Genomic DNA, 18,466 nt, shown 5'->3' on the forward strand with positions numbered 1-18,466 from the left:
AACCCATTGAGAGAAAAACACCTAAAAAAGTGAGATCTCCTTCGCCAACCAATATTATTAACCTTTAGTGCTTCAAACATATTTATATGATGTTTCGAAAGAAAAAAAAAAATATATATATATATATATATATATAGGTATAAATTAAAATTTAAAATGTAAAAGGAAGCAGAATTGTTAGGTTTTAATATATAATTAATAATTAATAATTTTAATATATAGGTATAAATTCAAATTTAAAATGTAAAAGGAAGCAGAATTATATATATATATATATATATATATATATATAACAATTCTGCTTCCTTTCACATTTTAAATGATTATATTTTTAAGCAGCCATATGGCTTCTGGAGTAAAATAGATCATGGCATGTGTCTGTCTGATATAATTACTGTGTTATAAGACCTGAAAGAGGAATTGACAAAAACGAAGAAAAAAAACACACCAAAATAGCCTAGGGTTCAAAGGGTAAATAATTACCAATTTGGAAAAAATTATACCTAAGGCATTTAACAGTCATTTGGTTCTTGATTCTACCAGAAACAATAAATAAAAACAATAAACTTATCATGCAGCTGGATTTAGGGTGTGTCAGTGTTTCTTTGGTATCATGAGGGTTCAAAAAATGCACCTTGCGTGGTTCGATACACTCAAAGGGCATGTACTAATTCTCTTAATTAATCATGTTTGTGTTTTGGGCATAAAGTATAATAAACCAATCAGTGTGTCACTTGTCATTCCCTTTGAGAGCCAGATGAGCTCTGACTTTGGCACATTCGTATCTTAACAGCGTGGTGCTTTTGCATGTCTCAGCAGAGGATACTGACTTGTGTGTTCACGCTGTGAAGATACACCAGCAGCTCATTTTTGGGAATAGTAATGTTATTTTATTCTTTATTCTGTTTATTAACTGAGTTAAATGCGAATGGCACTTTTGCATGGCTAAGTTAGGATTGGGCGGCTGACTGTTGACTGTTGTCACGGTTTTAATGAGTCAGTGGCGCACTTGTATTTCCTGCCGCCAAGATAGTAACATGCAGATATTGACCTAAACACACGTCACTTCCAGACCACCACGCCCATTAGTGTAGATTTATTCCTGAACTTTGACGCTATTTTAATGGTGCAGGCACAAGGTGCAAAAATAGACTGTTGAGGGTGTGTAAGATAGCAGTGACCATTGTTACATGCCTTGTGCAGGGTGCATAATAGAAATTATAGAAATTTTATAGTATTATAGAAAGTTTTGTGGATTAATATAAAAAACAAACTTGCACTATTTAGATTCTACATTGCATATTTTGCCCAGAGGCAGATTCTATCTGCTCAATATAATTTATTTTATTCCAATCTTGGATACACGGAGTGCATTATGCTCATCATTAAATGTTGGTTGAAGACTTGATTGACTAGTTAGATCAATGTGTCTGCTGAGCATAAAGAACCCCCCTCCCCCTCCTCCACCGATTCCACTATAAAAGTCAATATATCTTTGTTATGCTCACGTTCAAGGTCTTCATTTTTATGTGTTAAAAGAAAAAAAAAAAAAAAACAACTATTGGGAAGTGTGAATGAGAAGAAAAGCCTGAGAGCTGAGTATAGCATGAGGAGAGCTAGCTATCGCTAATGGGAGCAGAGCAGAGCAGAGTAGAGCAGAGAGCTAGCACTGTAGCTTAGCCCCAGTGGCACAAAACTCAATCAAATCCTCCCCATTCTTCAATGCGTATTAGCCGAACACAGGGCAACCTTATTTCATTCCTTCAATTAAAAGCCTGCTCTCACATAATTAACAGCTGTTTTGTCTACAGATCAATAAGAAGTCGTTCAGAGAAAGTCCCTTTGTTTCCTTTTTTTCCTGAGATCCCCAGGCAAATTTCTTTAATGATATAAATAGGTGCCTGCAAGAATTTGCATTTGCTGAATGTAATTCCTAAGAGGGAGAGAGAGGGAGAGAGAGGGAGAGAGAGAGAGAGAGAGAGAGAGAGAGAGAGAGAGAGAGACCCGGCATAATTAGCTATATGATACATAACCGCAACATAATCCCACCATCATCTATTTCAGCTCCTTTCAAACACACAAACACACACACACACACACACACACACACAGTCTGCTGGCCATCTGTATTAAAAATGGAGGCAAAACAAAGAGACTCCAGATACTGTAAATTGAGCTGAAAATCAGTACAGTCGAGTGCAGAGGCCTAACAGCTAGCAGAAATTCACAAGACCTGGACTGCTTCAGCATATCACAATCATCAGGATCATTAATACACACATAGACAGTGGTATGAAAAAAAGTAAGATCCCCCTGATAATTTAAATGATTTTGCTTTTAATGACTTTGCTATAAATCATTGGTTGTTCGGATCAGCAGTTTCAGTTAAATGTATCATATAGCAGATAAACACAGTGATATTTAAGAAGCAATAAAGAATGGTTCATAAATAGCATTCATGCCTTTATAAACTATTAGTACACAGTATGTCATTGCATTGTTTTTTCATTCATTTTAAAATGTATAGTTGTGGTCTCTAGTATGAATGAATGCAGACAAGAGTCACATATAATCTCCCGGAATTCAGAACGAGTGCCCCAAGAGCACACACAGGCCACAGACTTTTATTCTGTAATCGCGTGTGGGAAGGAGAGAGAGAAAACAGAGAGGGTTCTGATTGGCCTGTTCTCTTCAAAGAGTCTGTGAGACAGCCAATCAGTTTTTAGTGTGGGCGGGCAGTGTTTTTCCCCCCTCCCGGACGGGAATTGTTCAGTGAGTGAGAGAAAGCAGATCATGGCATAGGCAATATTAATAATTATTGTAATACGATATGAAATGTTTTTGATGTTGTGCATTTTTTTATGATATTGTAACTGTCAATTTTTGTCAAATAAAGGCTCCCCCCCCCCAAAAAAAAAAAAAAGGAAAGCAGAGGCAGGGCCTTCCAAAAAGAAAAAAGATAAAACTCATTTTGCCTCTGAATAATCTAAATTAAATTAAAAAAAAAAGTAAAATTAATTCATATAAAAGTAAAATTTCGTTATCCTTTGGTGTGTGTGCAATTTTTTTTTTTTTGCCGGGGGGGTAGGTGGAACCTCCCTGAAATCAACTTTTGCAACTTGGGATGTCTGTGAATGCTAAGTAAGCTGTGGAGGAGTGAGGGGGGGTGGGGCACTAAGATTTTTGCTCTTGCTCAAGAATATTCATACATCAGCACTGTGACACCAGGAGGCAGCGAGACAGACAACCGTTAGAAACATTTTAAAATAAAGACATTTTTACACTAATAACTATAATCTTTGCAATGTAATAATGTTACTTTACAACATGTGTAATAATGCCCTGCTAAGTGCAATTCAGCCACTGAACTCCTCTTAGAGTCTCTGTAAAACAGCAAATCCATCGGAGATCCTATTTAAACCTATAGTTACACACAGAGGTGGGTAATCCAGGTCCAGAAAGTAAAAATCCATCATCATATAACACTGAAGGGAGAATTTTCTTTTACTAGCTACTGCAGACAATGGAGGTTGAGGAAGAGGAAGTTTCGTGTGCAGCATCATATACAACTCAGAAGAATAATATTTTTTTCTTGAAGGACACCTTTAATAAGGGTAGTCTTATTTTAAAGTGGTACTATTTTATTTATGTGAACATGTGAAGCAACATTTTGATAAATCCAGCTGTCAGAAGCCATCAAAAACAGTTTATATGTATAACACTAAGTGTTGGGTACGTAACTCTGATTTTTCTTTGTTTTCTTTGTTGTTCTTTGTTTTTTTTTTTTTCGTTCGCTACTTTGACAAGCATCTTTGAACAAGAGCGATAACATCAGATAGCTATTGCCGAGGATCACAGGCTCAGGCTGACGAATGCGCAACGCTGAGGCAGACGTCTCCAGATTGGCATATAGTGAAAACAGGGGTTGAGGTAAAGAAAGCTTTCAGTAGGCACTTCACGACTGTTCAGCGCAGGTAACAATACGCCTTATTTACGTATCACTCAGCTGAGGTGTTCACTTCATAAAAACACCTCTGCCCACACACACAAACACATAAACACACATACACAGAAACACAGCCATCCTTTTCTCTCTCTTTTCATCTCACTCGCTATCTCTTTCTCCTCCCTCCAACAATGTGGATCCTGCTGTTGAGCGCGCATTCTCTGAATGACTGAAATCCCGCGTCAGTGTCGGCCATTGTGTCGCGTCTCCTCTCAATATGCGCTGGATATTGTTTGTGGGCCCAACGCCGTGCAGTAGAGAATATTCCTCCTTAAATTACAGGCCTTCGTGTTATCATATCTAATTCTGAACCCGAGCGACATCTTTTATTTACCCGCCATACAATTTTTCAAAACCAATTTTCAAACATTCAGTCTGGGTCAAGCCTACAATTGGATTCCCAGCTGTACCATTTGAGGGCCTTTCAGCCGCCTTGGCTTCTTTTCTGTTCAGTTTATGCTCAATACAGTAAACTACTGTAAAATCCTGTTTTTTTAACAGCCCAGCATGGGCTCCCTTTCCTGGGCTTCAAGTCAAAAAGGCTTATATTGTGTAATTACAGAGCTGTATTGCATCCATGCTCAGAAAAAAAAGTAAAAATATATATATATATATAATACACACGGATAGGAAGATGATCCTTCCTGACCAATGCTGTGCTTTCCAAACAGCTCTGGAGCAAAGCAATCAATGTTATCCTGCAGAGACGGTGTGAAAAAAAAAAAGAAAAATGATGCACGCTCTTTACCCTTATCTTAGAAGATGAAATATTTGGGGGGATATTGAAAAGCCTGGTATCTGAGATTCTTAACCTTATGGGTTTTATTTTCATATCGCAAAGCATGATAAGTAAAATCGGGAGCTACTACACAGGCAAATCAAAAAGGCATTCAGTTTTCTTTTCTTTTTTTTTTGTACACAGAGCCGTAAGTAATGAGCACAAAATCTTATTAAAAGTATAAAGTGCAATTGTGCAATGATTTTAGGAATTTAGGAATAAATCTACACTGATGGGTGTGGTGGTCCAGAAGTGAGGTGTTTTCAGGTACATTTCTGGCGTGCTGCTATTTTGGCAGGGGAAAACACAGGTGCTCCACTGACTGAAATGAACCCAGACAACGGTCAATCACCAGAGTCCATTTCTATAAGTACTGCCCCCATTAGTTAAACACACACACACACACACACACAGACGCACTGCAGAGCACAAATCAGACTTTTAACTCGATAATAAACAGAATAAGGAATAAAATTGTCATGGTTGGAAGGGACAGAGGAGCTAACAGCACCAGACGTGACAAAAATAACATTACTGTTCCCTTAAATTAGCTGCTGGTGTATCTTCACAGCATAAACGCGCAGGTCAGTATCTCAACCATGAATCAATCCTAAAACTTAAACTTTAATCTAGATCTTAAATTTAGACTTAAATCTAACATTAAAATGTAAAACAAAATTATATAATCCATCCAAATAAAACAAAAATCTTCATTTACAGCTCTGAAAAAATAAGAGACCACTTAAAAATGATGAGTTTATTCGATTTTCCCAAATTAAAAACCTCTGGAATATAATCAAGAGAAAAATGGATGATCACAAGCCATCAAACCAAACTGAACTGCTTAAATTGTTGCACCAGGAGTAAACGCGTAAAGTTATCCAAAAGCAGTGTGTAAGACTGGTGGAGGAGAACATGCCAAGAATTGTTTATTAAAAACAGGGTTACTCCACCAAATATTGATTTCTGAACTCAGAAAAAAACTTGATGAATATGCATTTGTTTTCTTTGTATTATTTGAGGTCTGAAAGCTCTTCATCTTTTTTGTTATTTCAGCCATTTCTCATTTTCTGTGAATAAATGCTCTAAATGACAATTTGAAATTTTAACTGTTACACTGTTGTCTGTAGTTTATAGAATAAAGCAACAACGTTCATTTTACTCAATCATATATATACCAATAAATAGCAAAATCAGAGAAACTGATTCAGAAACTGAAGTGATCTCTTAATCTTTTCCAGAGCTGTATATAGTATGTTCTAAAAATTGTAGAAATCCTCCAGAAAAGAGCCATGAATGTTTTTAGCATTAACAGTTAACCCGACTTTACAAAATTATCTCCCATTTACATATATTCCTTTAGTAAATATATATATATATATATGTATTTTTTATTTTTTTATATGCTCAAATAACCCTTCATAGCGCCTTTATTTTTAAAACCATACACCAAACCAACATCTTACTTCCACCTTACACCTTTCACACAGCTGTGATCCTCCTGATTAAGAACACAACTCCACAGTTCACTATAACTTCTGTGCCTTTCCTGAATGCACTTAGTTCAAATCAAACTCCAGCTCGCTACACATTTTAGACTTCCTAAATCCTCACGAAAACCTCAACGCCTCACCCTGCGTTACCTCATTTTCACTCAGCTCCCATTTCTGTCCGCCAACGCTCCCACCCTGGCTCACTTCACATTGTGGAGGGCATGAAATTACCAAAACGCACTTTGCGCAGCCATGAAACTACCAATATGTCAGAGCTCCGAGCTTAAGGCGCAGCGAGTCTTCGCACATCCATGAAAATGGAGCCTGAAGTCCAGCATACTGACATCAAACAACACAGAAACTTCTGGTTATCCTGCCTCCACCTGTAAATGCAGCACTCACTGGAACTGGTCATAGCTGGTTATATATCATATATATTTCACCCTCACTAGAAACTGATTGGACCTTTTGTATCAGGAGCCAGAGCTAGGCCATACCAGTGCTTGACGGAGCTTCAGCTGCATTCAGGCTTAAAATCCATGTCTAAACTGCTAAGAGTCTGCCAGTGATTAGTTTTGTAGAAACTGAGAAAGAGCAGTGCTTTAAGCTTTAAGAGACATTTTACAGAAAAGAGTTCCAGGAAAAAAATTAAAAACTAATAAAAAATTCAGCTTTCATGGTCAAATTGTACTCTCTTAACCCTGGTTTAAGTGAAGTAACAGCATGACCAGAATGACCAGCATGAACAAGATGATAAACCAAAGCATGGCTGACCAAAGCGGCACATAACAAAATGATAAAGCAACTTTTTATTAAATCATTTTGGTCATAAATACATATTCCTTTATTATTCCACTAAAAGTGACATGTACAGTGTTTCAAAAATTAATTACAAGCATATATCACCTTCATAGAAACCCAAGGACGCTTTAAAATCACATTTTTACAACACAAACATTCATACTTAGCACTCATCCACACACCAGTGAGAAGCAGCAGCCAATAGTGCACAATATACTCTCAACCGGAAACAACTGTCCACCCAGAGCACAGCATTGGGCACTACAGTATAAATATATGAATCACTCTGTTCAGTACAATGATATAAAACACCCAAGATTATCATTTCCCAATAAGAGTTCTAATACTGACAACTTTTTTTATAGTCACTACATGCAAATAATACAAACAAAATTATATGCGCTAGTTAGATTTTTGATCAAAACAACATGTCAAATTAGAGCAAATATCAAAAATAAGGTAATATTTACAGAGCAAATGAAGAGTCGAGTAGAAAATAAAGTCCTGAAAATAACAATATTTGACATGTGTGACTGTCTCCTATAAATACTTCTGAAAATTGGCTAGGGTTCAAAGGGCACTACAGCATTTTACCCAGGACACAGTGCCAAACCATTGTACAGTCATAAACATACAGTACATTTACACACACAAACATTAGATTACTCCTTTTTTATTGGTCATTTTAGAGTATCCAATTTACTTAATCTCCATGTTTTTGGACTGTGGGAGGAAACCCACTCAGACACAGGGAGAACATGGAAACTCCACACAGATGGGACTAGAACCCAAGACCCCAGTGCTGGGAGGTGAACGTGCTAACCACTAAACCACTGTGCCATTCCAAAAAAAAACTTTTCCCTTGTAAAAGGCTACTTTTATATAGCTTATTAACATCTTTACAACAACAAACTTCAGCATTTCTGATTTGATCTTTGAGGGCCTTTATTTATCATAAGCGTAAATTCTTTCACCACCATTTAGGACTGTAACTCTAGAAAGTCCTCAACCCAAGTGATAGGGGAAATAGGGGACGATTTTTTTTCACACTTGAGGATGGGAATAAGCAGTAAACACACTGAAGAGCACACCCAACACACCCAAATGAAGTTAGAACATTTTTTGTCAAAACAAAAAAGTTGAATTAACTCAAAAATGATCTGCAATCAGTTCCTGCGTTCTTTGAACTGGATCTGACGTCATATATTGTAAACTCACGCTACACAGAAGGGCCATCACGAATGACTAATCAACAGTTACTGTATGTAACTGCCTGATTCATGCACCACCCTAACCACCCGTAATAGTCAATGATCATGAGAGAAGAATAATACATTCCCAAGAAATCTTTTTATATACGCAACTGCATGAAATAAAACAGAATATTTCTCAAGCCAAATCTTATTGTTCTAATTTTTTGTATTAGATTACACTGGTCAGAAAGAAAAAAAGGAAAGAATGAATGAATGAAAGAATGAACAAAACAAAATAACCCTCATGTCAAGATGCTCAAGATGCAGTGTTGCTAAGAGCCACCAGATTATGATTATCGTTTATTTCCGATGCCAGAGCTACAAATGACGTCATTACAAAAAGCACAAGCTAGGTTCTGTCTGCTTCTCCTTTTGTAAATGAAGTCAGTTATTAGGGTATCTTTGCTAACTACACCTTAAAAAGTCTATTCAGATTAAAATGATAAAGTAACTCTTGAATTTTTACATACCTGTTCCATACATATTCCATTAATATTCCATTAACAGTGGCATGTACAAATTAAGGAATTCCAGTGTATATATATATATATATATATATATATATATATATATATATATATATATATATATATATATATATATATATATATATATACAACAAACCTGTTGTCATGTCTGACATTAGATCATAATTTCAAAGCTCAAATCCCATCACCACCACAGCCCTCCTTAATCAGAAGACAAAATGCCTTAACCCCAGTAATAGGGGGGGGTAGGGGGAATATTTTCCTAATTGAAAATGGGAATAAGCAGTAAATACATTGAAGAGAGGGGCGCATAATATTTGCTAAATGTTTGCTAATATTTTGCTAGCATTTTTGAGGCTAAGCTTAATACGTCCTTTTGACTGAACTGGAGTTAGAACAATTTTTGTCAAAACAAAAAAGTTGAGTTAACTCAAAAATGATCTGCAATCAGTTCCTGCGTTCCTGCAGTTTTATACGGTGACCGAGAAAGCCCAGCGCAGTGCAAATTGAAAAGCGCTGCAAAAGCACAAAACACATCCATCAAAATTACAACACAGGTGCAGCAAATAGAAAAACGCGCTGCAAAAAGAAAAACGCGCTGCAAATAGAACCACAACACAACGGAAGTGAGTCACAACACAACGGAATTTTCCCGGGGAACCTTAAAAGATGCTGTACCAGCTGTATACAAAGGACAATAAGTGGCAAACAAGCTTCTGAAAAGTAAGTTATGTTTATTACCTGTGATTACCACAGTTGTGTGCATATTATTAAAAGTTCTGCTTCACAAAACGCCTTGTTTGCCACTTATTGTCCTTTGTACACATAGTGAAGTCCGAGACGTTACTGAAGACGCAGCTTAGCTGGTACAGTATCTTTTAAGGTCCCCCGGGAAAATTCCGTTGTGTTGTGACTCACTTCCGTTGTGTTGTGGTTCTATTTGCAGCGCGTTTTTCTATTTGCAGCGCGTTTTTCTATTTGCAGCGCCTGTGTTGTAATTTTGATGGATGTGTTTTGTGCTTTTGCAGCGCTTTTCAATTTGCACTGCGTTGGGCTTTCTCGGCCACCGTAGTTTTAACTGGATCTGACGTCATATATTTTAAACTCACGCTACACAGAAGGGCCACACGAATGACTAATCAACAGTTACTGTATGTAACTGCCTGATTCATGCACCAACCTAACCACTCGTAACAGTCAATGACCATGAGTGAAGAATGATACATTCCAAAGAAATCTTTTTATATACGCAACTGCATAAAATATATAATGGCATACATATTCTGAGCCAAATCCTATTGTCCTAAATCTTGTTATTAGATTACCCTGGTCAGAAAAAAAAAAAAGAAAAAAACGAAATGAATGAACAAAACAGAATAACCCTCATCTCAAGATGCTCAAGATGCAGTGTTGCTAAGAGCCACCAGATTATGATGTGCAATCAATTTCAGCGAACTGACAGATGGTGAGAGCAAATTTACACACGTAATCTTCCGACTTGGAGGCTGTCGGGCTGGGGAGCATATAGCCTCCGATATTAAAACATCAGCTATACTGGCAGACATATTAAGCCATATTAAGGAGGTAAGGGCCGTAATCCCTTGAGTCAGCAGAATTTGGCCTTCTGCTAAGCTGGAAATTGTGTGTGTGTGTTTTTGTTAGTGTGTGTGTTTTTGTGTGTGTGTGTGTTTGCATGCAATCACAGTGTGTTTTGGAGGGGAGGGGAGGGAAGGGTAGCGAAGGGGGGCACAAATGAGGACTGTGGATACAGATGATTCATGTTTAACAGCAGGATTCTGCGGCACTAAAGCCGCCAGACGCACCACCCTCTTCCGCCCTGCCCCCTGACTCGGTTGATTAGGGTAATTAGGTTTTTGATCAGTCTCTGCTCTTTATGTGTTTATTACCATATCTAAAAAAAAAAGGACTTTAAAGAAGGACTCCCTCCTTAAGCCAAGCCCACCCGTGTCTTGCCTTTTCACCACCTACGGTGCCCTCTTGGTTACTCACTTAATTATTTAATTATTTATTTATTTATTCATTTTGCTTACTTTATTTATCTATTATTATGTACTCATATATATATATATATATATATATATATATATATATATATATATATATATATATATATATATATATATTTATTCATTGGCTTATTGACTAATTATTGACTTGTCTGCTCACTCATTCATTATTAATTTCCATTATTCATTACTCCCAATAGCCTGATGAGGAATGCATAGTATAGTGAGCGTAGGGATAATTTAACATAATACAATATAAAATAATATATGCAGCCCCTTGAAACAAGTAAGCCATGCATATTAATGCGCGACAATAATTTGAATGTTCAATTGCAAATGACAGTTTATGGTTAAATATTTGATTATTGTATTAAAAGGGTGCGTACGCGGCTGCCTGGCGAATGATTGGCAAGCCAAATTGCAGCTTGCCTAATGACCAAATACTTTTATTCCTTATTCATACCCTGCAGAACCGCAGAATTAACGTAGGTGGCTTGTTTTTTTTTTCTTTTTTTTTCTTTCCCCCACGAACGAGCACAATCGCACCCCAGCAGCTGCCAGCCGAAGCGATTTTCGCTCGAATGTTTTTTGACACCGCCACATGTTAAGTTCTGACACATGATGCCAACAATGAGCAGAGAAAAGAATGAAAATCAACGGCGGTTCGGTTAAGGCTGATTTAAAATTTTTTTTAGCTCTGAACCGTTTAACGAGGCACGCCATAGCACCGGCGCGAGCTCCGAAACTGCGGAAGGGTCCGCCGAGGGGCCTTGCCGTCTGCAGGTGCTGCCGCTGGCCCCTCATAACACCACCTGATTTGACTAATTAGGTTCTCTTCTTCAGTGAGGAGGAGAACTCATTAGTGGAATTAGGTGGTGTTGTGAGGAGTGGAAACAACTGTTTGCAGAGACTGTGGTCCTCAGCGGACTTCTCAGACCACTGTAGAGTAGAGTATATCCGGCTTTGTAAGTCTGATCATGCTGTTGTGTAAGAACAGGTCAGACCACTGTGCCACAATCCCTGATCCTCATTTGTTTTACAAAAAAAAAAAAAAAAAACGCATTTATACTGATCAAGCATAACATTATGGCTAACTCTGTGTTCCTTGTACAACAATTATCCACTTTTTCAGGTCTACTTATCCTGCTGTAGGGTTTAATAAAAAAATGTATTCCATTTTTTTCCCTAATTTAAAAGGCCAAAAACCCAACCCTCTCATAAGGCTCACCTTATTACTAGGGGGTACTGATACATTAGCTCACAGACGCAGCCTTGAGCTGATCCACATCACCCTTTGTAATGACGAGGGGAGAGAGCTCCATCTATCCACCCACAGAAAGAAAGAGCAAGGCCAATTGTGCTCTCTCAGGGCTCTGGCAGCTGATGGCAAGCTGCATGACCAGGATTCGAACCAGCAATCTCTTGATAATAGTGACAACACTTTATACCACTGGACCACTCGGAGCCTGAGCAGTTGACAATTAATGATGATATTTTTTGTAGTAACTCATAACATGATCAGGATGTATTATCAGACAGATATTAAGGAAGCATGCTGAGTTAAAGCACTGGCACTCTTGTCAGCAGAGCTTCACCCAGTATTTTCTTATTTGAACTGTGCGGTACGTCACGGAAATCTGTGTGGGATGTAGCCTCCAAATCTGGCCACCACATTTCTACAGTCCCATTTCCACACCCCTTGTTGCCAGGTATAGACAATGACACAAAGAACAATCACGAACTCATGAAAGCGGGCAAGCTGGCAGTTATTTGGCTGAACGGGTAATCGCTGAGCTTCAGGAAGGTTGCTGAGTAATAAGGTATAGCTGAGTAATTTGCCACCACAACTAGTGTAGTAGAGACAGATATTTTGGATATTAAAACGCATATATTGACAAGGTGTGTCAATCTGGCAACCCGTGTAAGCTTCACATCTGGGCAGGGAGCTGCAAGTGGAGCAGAAAACTCAACCTAGTGTTTTTTTTTTTTTTTTTTTTTTTTTTAATTGGACCCTTTGTAGTTATATTACACAATAGCTTGCATTTATTACCAAATGTTCCATTAATGTTTAGGACCCTAGAAGGAGTGTCTAATAGAGTGGACAGTGATTAAACACAGTGATTTAAAAACTCCAGCAGCACTGCTGCAGCATCTGATCTGCTTACTGTACCACCAGCACAACACACATACTAACACCTCATACATCACCACCACGCCAATCAGTGCTAATCAGTGCAGTGCTGAGAAAAATTAAGATCCACCACCCAAATAATAATAATAGATGTTTTTGTTTGTCTTCTGTGGGGTTCTGAGTATTGAAGAACAGAGTAAAAGGAGGATAATATCAAAGTATACAGAGAAACAAATACAGAACTACAATCTGTAATTATTATAGAACTACAGTATAAAGAGGCGGTCATAATGTTATGCTTGATATGCTCAGTGTAGGTACTACATGAAATCTACCATAGGTTAAAACATCTCACACAATTCTCACACTTACCTCTACATCCGCTTTGCAGGTACTGAATTCTTTATGGTCCTATTTCTTCACTTTGTGTTCATCCCTGTAAGTCCCTGTACATCCACACACACACACACACACACACACACACATAGAGAAAGAGAGAGAGAAAAACAGCGTCAACCTAATTGTTTTCAAAGCAAGGAAGCAAATTAATTTTGAGGCCATACATCTAATCGCAGGGCTGGAAGAGGAGGTAATTTGCTAATGGACCGAGGAGCAGAAATAGTGGTATAGCCCCCGTCTACCCTCCATCTCTCTCTTTCTTTCTCGGAAATACCGTAACACACAGATTAGCTGTACAGGCGGAGACCGTCCTGAACTAGTAGACTTATTATAATGTCCTCAACTCTCAGGAATAAATAGAGTGTTGGGTTTTGTTTTCCCGCTAACCTCAACCTGGGTTTAGACCACAATAATTTATTGTGGTGATGGACAGTTCTGGTGGAAACAGGAGAGTTGAGGTACACATTGAATTCTCCCGTGATTTGAGCAGCCGAGGTTTTATGTTTTTTGGATACAATCCGAGTTAGCACCCGAACATCCCTTTCAGACAGCTTCCTCTTACAGCGTCCACAGTTAATCCTGTTGGATGTGGTTGGTCCTTCTTGGCGGTTTGCTGACATTACCCTGGATACCGTGGCTCTTGATACATTACAAAGACTTGCTGTCTTGGTCACAGATGCTCCAGCAAGACGTGCCCCAACAATTTGTCCTCTTTTGAACTCTGGTATGTCACCCATAATGTTGTGTGCATTGCAATATTTTGAGCAGAACTGTGCTCTTACCCTGCTAATTGAACCTTCACACTCTGCTCTTACTGGTGCAATGTGCAATTAATTAAGATTGGCCACCAGGCTGCCTCAATTTAGCCATGAATCCTCCTACACTAAAATGACAGGTGTTTCAGTTTTATTGTCCAACCCCTGTACATATACACAATGTAAACCCATACATTGTTTGAACTCAAATGATTTAAGTCTGTTTTACATAAAATTGGACTATTCTGAACAATACTCACATATTTTGAGTTAGTTGAACATTTGTGGGCACATATACATTCAAACTGAGATCTTTGAGTTGAACCAATGTCACAATCTATTTGCATACTGGGTGTGTCCAACAGTTTCTGACTAACACTCACCATCAGTGTGTAGTGATTCTCCCTGGGCTACCTTAGAAACAAATCAACTTCCCTTTTAGTTAATAACTTGATAACTTGATGTTTTAATTTATGCTAACTCAAGTTTTCATTCCTCATTACTTAAAAAAAAAAATAAGCAAATCAGCTGCCTTAAAAAATTTAAGTCAATTCAACTTATCTGGTTTTACAGTATAACAAAAACAAAAAAGTTAAATTAACTTCCCCTTTAGTTGAAATAACCAATGTACTAAGCTATGCTAACTTAAGTTTTCATTACCCATTACTTAACTTTTTAAAGGCAACCGTTTTTTTTTTTTCTAAAGTAAATTCAACTTATCCGGGCTTACAGTGCACACACAAAGGCACAAAAATACATCGTAAGCCAGGATAAGTTGAATTTATGCATGAAAGAAGAAACATCACTCTTGATTATACACAAGGACAAGAAGTCAGATGCCTAGGTTATTAAGTCCCTAAAATGTCATTAGATCAGAAACTAGTCTTCTTCCACCCAGGATGTGACTGGAGCCCTAGCACCAATTGCTGTCAATATCTTATATTGATAAAACTAATAAGTAACAAGTATCAAAACTCCTAACTAAAGAGATAGATAGAGAGAGGGAGAGAGAGAAAGAGAGAGAGAGAGAGAGAGAGAGAGAGAGAGAGATGGGAAGTGAGAAAAAGGGAGGACATTGCTGTGTTCATCCAACACATTCAATAACCCACAAGACCATTTAATTACCATCCCCACCCCCCACCCCCCACGTCAGGATACTCCAGCTGATCCCCAGACACAGTTCCATGTCCACTTAAACTCTTTTAATTGCTCTTTAACTAAGACCTAATCACACAAACTTTGTCCTGACAGAGCATGTACAAAAGCTCCACCCTGCCTCGCCGCCGACGCCGCATACAGATCAGCCTCAGCTGCTGGAGGAAAATCATTAGCGCAGAGACATGACGTGAATACACTCTCTCTATCTCTCTCTCCCTTTCTCTTTCTCTCGCTCTTTTTCTCTCTTTCTCTCTTTCTCTCTCTCTCTCTACACGCACATGTAGGTCGATGAGCCAAATTATAAGACCACTCACAGATGGGGCCAGTAATGTTCATCATCCTGGAACAATGGTCTGGGATGTACAGTATGTTAGACAGTAGCAGTACAGCTGGTTGGATATGTAGGTGTTTGCCATATCGTATTGTACACAATATGTCGTAAAACGGTAATATCATTCAGTATTCTAGTCGATTTTTTGATACTTTACAATATCTTTGTGATTTTTTTTTTTTGAGGAAAAACAATTAATTGGATGGAATTTATTCACTGGAGGAATACAAAAGACTGCCATCAGAATCTTCTTTAGTATTAGATTCACATTAAATCCTGAATCATCACATAAGAACAAAAGAGCTGGACATGAACGCAGCCTGATATCTAACAGAGAAAAAAATAAACCTCATTACAAAAGTATATAATCATCATATGAAAATATACCGTATTTTTCGCACTATAAGGAGCATCGAATTATAAGACGCATTTTATGCGACACTATTAACTAGTAACTAGTAGTAGGAACAGGGACGCCGCCATGTTTTCCTTCTGAATTCAGTAGGTCTAGCCGCTGGGTGGTAAGACCTGTAAAGCTAAGCTAAATGAAATAAACAAAACTGTAAATTCTTACAAAAATAAAAAAATACAAGTCAAACGAGTGCTGGATGTAAATCTACACAGATTTCTCTCCTGAAAACTGTTTATTTGGGTGAGTAAAGCGCTTCAGTTAGTTAAGAGTAAGCTTAAATTTACAGATTTCCACTAAAGCTGGAGCATTAGCATTAGCAGTATTAGCGCAGTATATGACTGGCACAGAACATCTTCAATAAGGAAGAGTTTTTGGGTACTGGTTTGAAGAGGTCAAGTGTGAAAACCTGGACGATACTGATGACTGGGTTGAAGTGCCTCCAAAATGGCAAGGCTTGTTGGGTGTTTCTGGTGTAAAGTGGTCATGGTTGAAGACCTGAGTGACTCTTACAAAAGCCACAGTGACGGACTGGAGCATCTTTAAAATGGCATGGGTTTCTGAGTGCTCCTGGTTTGAAGTGGCCGGGTGTAAAGAACTGAACAACTCTGACAAGAGCCAACTACCTGATGACTGGGTTGAACAATCTCCAAAATCTTCAAAATAGAAATCCAAAAAACTAGGATAGAGCGCCTTTATGCGGCAAGGCTTTTTTGGTGGTCCTGGTTTGAAATGGTCAAATGGTATAAAGTCCTAAGTGGGCAGTGACTAGAGCAAGTTTGTTATGGACAGATGACTGGAGTGGACCATCTCTAAAATAGCCTGGTTTATTGGGTGCTCCTGATTTGAATTGGTCAGGTTTGAAGAACTAAGCAACCTGGAACAAGAAAAAGAGCCGAATCATTATGGACAGGTGAGTTTGGTTGAAGCATCTCCAAAATTGCAAGTCTTGTTGGGTGTTTCTGGTGTAAAGTGGCTGGATAGTATGTTGGGTGCTTCTCATGTGAAGTGGTCAGGTATGAAAAAAAAGCTGAGAAACTTATTGTGGTCACTTATTATGGTCGGGTTTCTGGATTGGAGTATCTCCAAAATGACAAGGTTTATTGTGCGATTCTTGTGTATTAAAGCGTTTGCTGTTTTTGGCAGATGACTGGATTGTAGAATCTCTACAAATGTAAGAACCCCTTTTTTGAAAGTCAGTTGTGAAAATCTAAATGACTCAAACAAAGACCAAATTGATATGGAAAATGGTGGATGTTAAATGGGAAGGCTTTGTTGGATGCTTCTCCTGTCAAGTGGTCAGGTGTGGAAATCTGAGATACTTTACAAAGCCCAAATTGCTATGGTCAGATGACTCATCTGAAACAGCTCTAAAGTGACAAGGTTTGTTGTTTGTTTCTCATGTAGCCGTCAGTTGTGAAGACCTGGGTGAGTCTGAAAAAAGCCAAAAAAATTGTAGCATCTCCACAATTGCAAGGCTATTTTAGGGCGCTCCTGGTTTGAAAGTCAGGTGTGAAGATCTGAATCATTCGAACAAAGCAAACCAAATCATTAAGCTCAAACGGTGAGCATCAAAGGTGGAAAATGATGGACGTTAAATTGTGAAGTGGTCAGGTATGGAAATCTGAGATACTTTTCAAAGCCCAAATTGCTATGTTCAGATGACTCATCTGAAACAGCTCTAAAACGGCAAGGCTTGTTGGGTGTTTTTTTTTTTTTGGTGTCGAGTGGTTAGGGTTAAAGACCTGGGTGACAAAAACATCAGCTCCTCCAAACCGGCTTGTTGGGAACTCTTGATTTAAAGTGATCAGTTATGAAGAGCTGAGTGATGCTTACTATGGCAAGCTGTTATGGGCACACCAAACTAACAGCTACTGTGGTAAAATCATACATTTAGAAAAGGTTTCAGAAAGATTTGTTGATGGTCACTATAGAAATACCTCACAACACACTGCTCAGCAACACTTGTTCCCTTGCTGCCAGGGTGCAGAGTAGACAGAGTGTCTAGGTCGGTGTTTTTCAATCTTTTTTGAGCAACGGCACATTTTTTACATTGCAAAAATCCAACACCACACCACCAACCAAAAATGTTATAATATGACATATTTTTAGCCTAATAATGACAATATGGTCACTTAATTCATCTATACACACTGGGCCTGTTTAGATTAACACAAAGTTGATACCTTGGGAGAAAGACAGTAACACACAATGCTCTTTAACAGCTCTCAGTGGCAATCTTGAGGCAATTAGCTATATGCTGCCTCTACTGACACGAAAGAAAATACATTACTATTAAAACACTGTTACTTGACAATGTGTCAAGTAATGACCAATTAAGAAACCTGGATAATCTTTGACGGCACACCATACAATATCTCACGGCACACTGGATCACAGTGGTTGAAAAACATTGGTCTAGGCCTATTCTTGTGCT

At 38.2% G+C, this 18,466-nt stretch overlaps 1 protein-coding gene across 1 annotated transcript in view; it reads right to left on the reverse strand.

The window, feature by feature from the left end:
* The window catches only part of LOC103036892 (cadherin-22), a 330,834-nt gene that overhangs the window by 234,134 nt on the left and 78,234 nt on the right, over positions 1–18,466 (reverse strand). Inside the window, exon 2 of the mRNA XM_022675617.2 lies at positions 13,350–13,423. The gene's annotated coding sequence lies outside the window, so the exon portion shown is untranslated. The remainder of the gene's footprint in view (positions 1–13,349; positions 13,424–18,466) is intronic.

Source organism: Astyanax mexicanus, chromosome 5 (assembly GCF_023375975.1).
Source record: "Astyanax mexicanus isolate ESR-SI-001 chromosome 5, AstMex3_surface, whole genome shotgun sequence".
Classification (NCBI taxonomy): Eukaryota; Metazoa; Chordata; class Actinopteri; order Characiformes; family Acestrorhamphidae; genus Astyanax; species Astyanax mexicanus.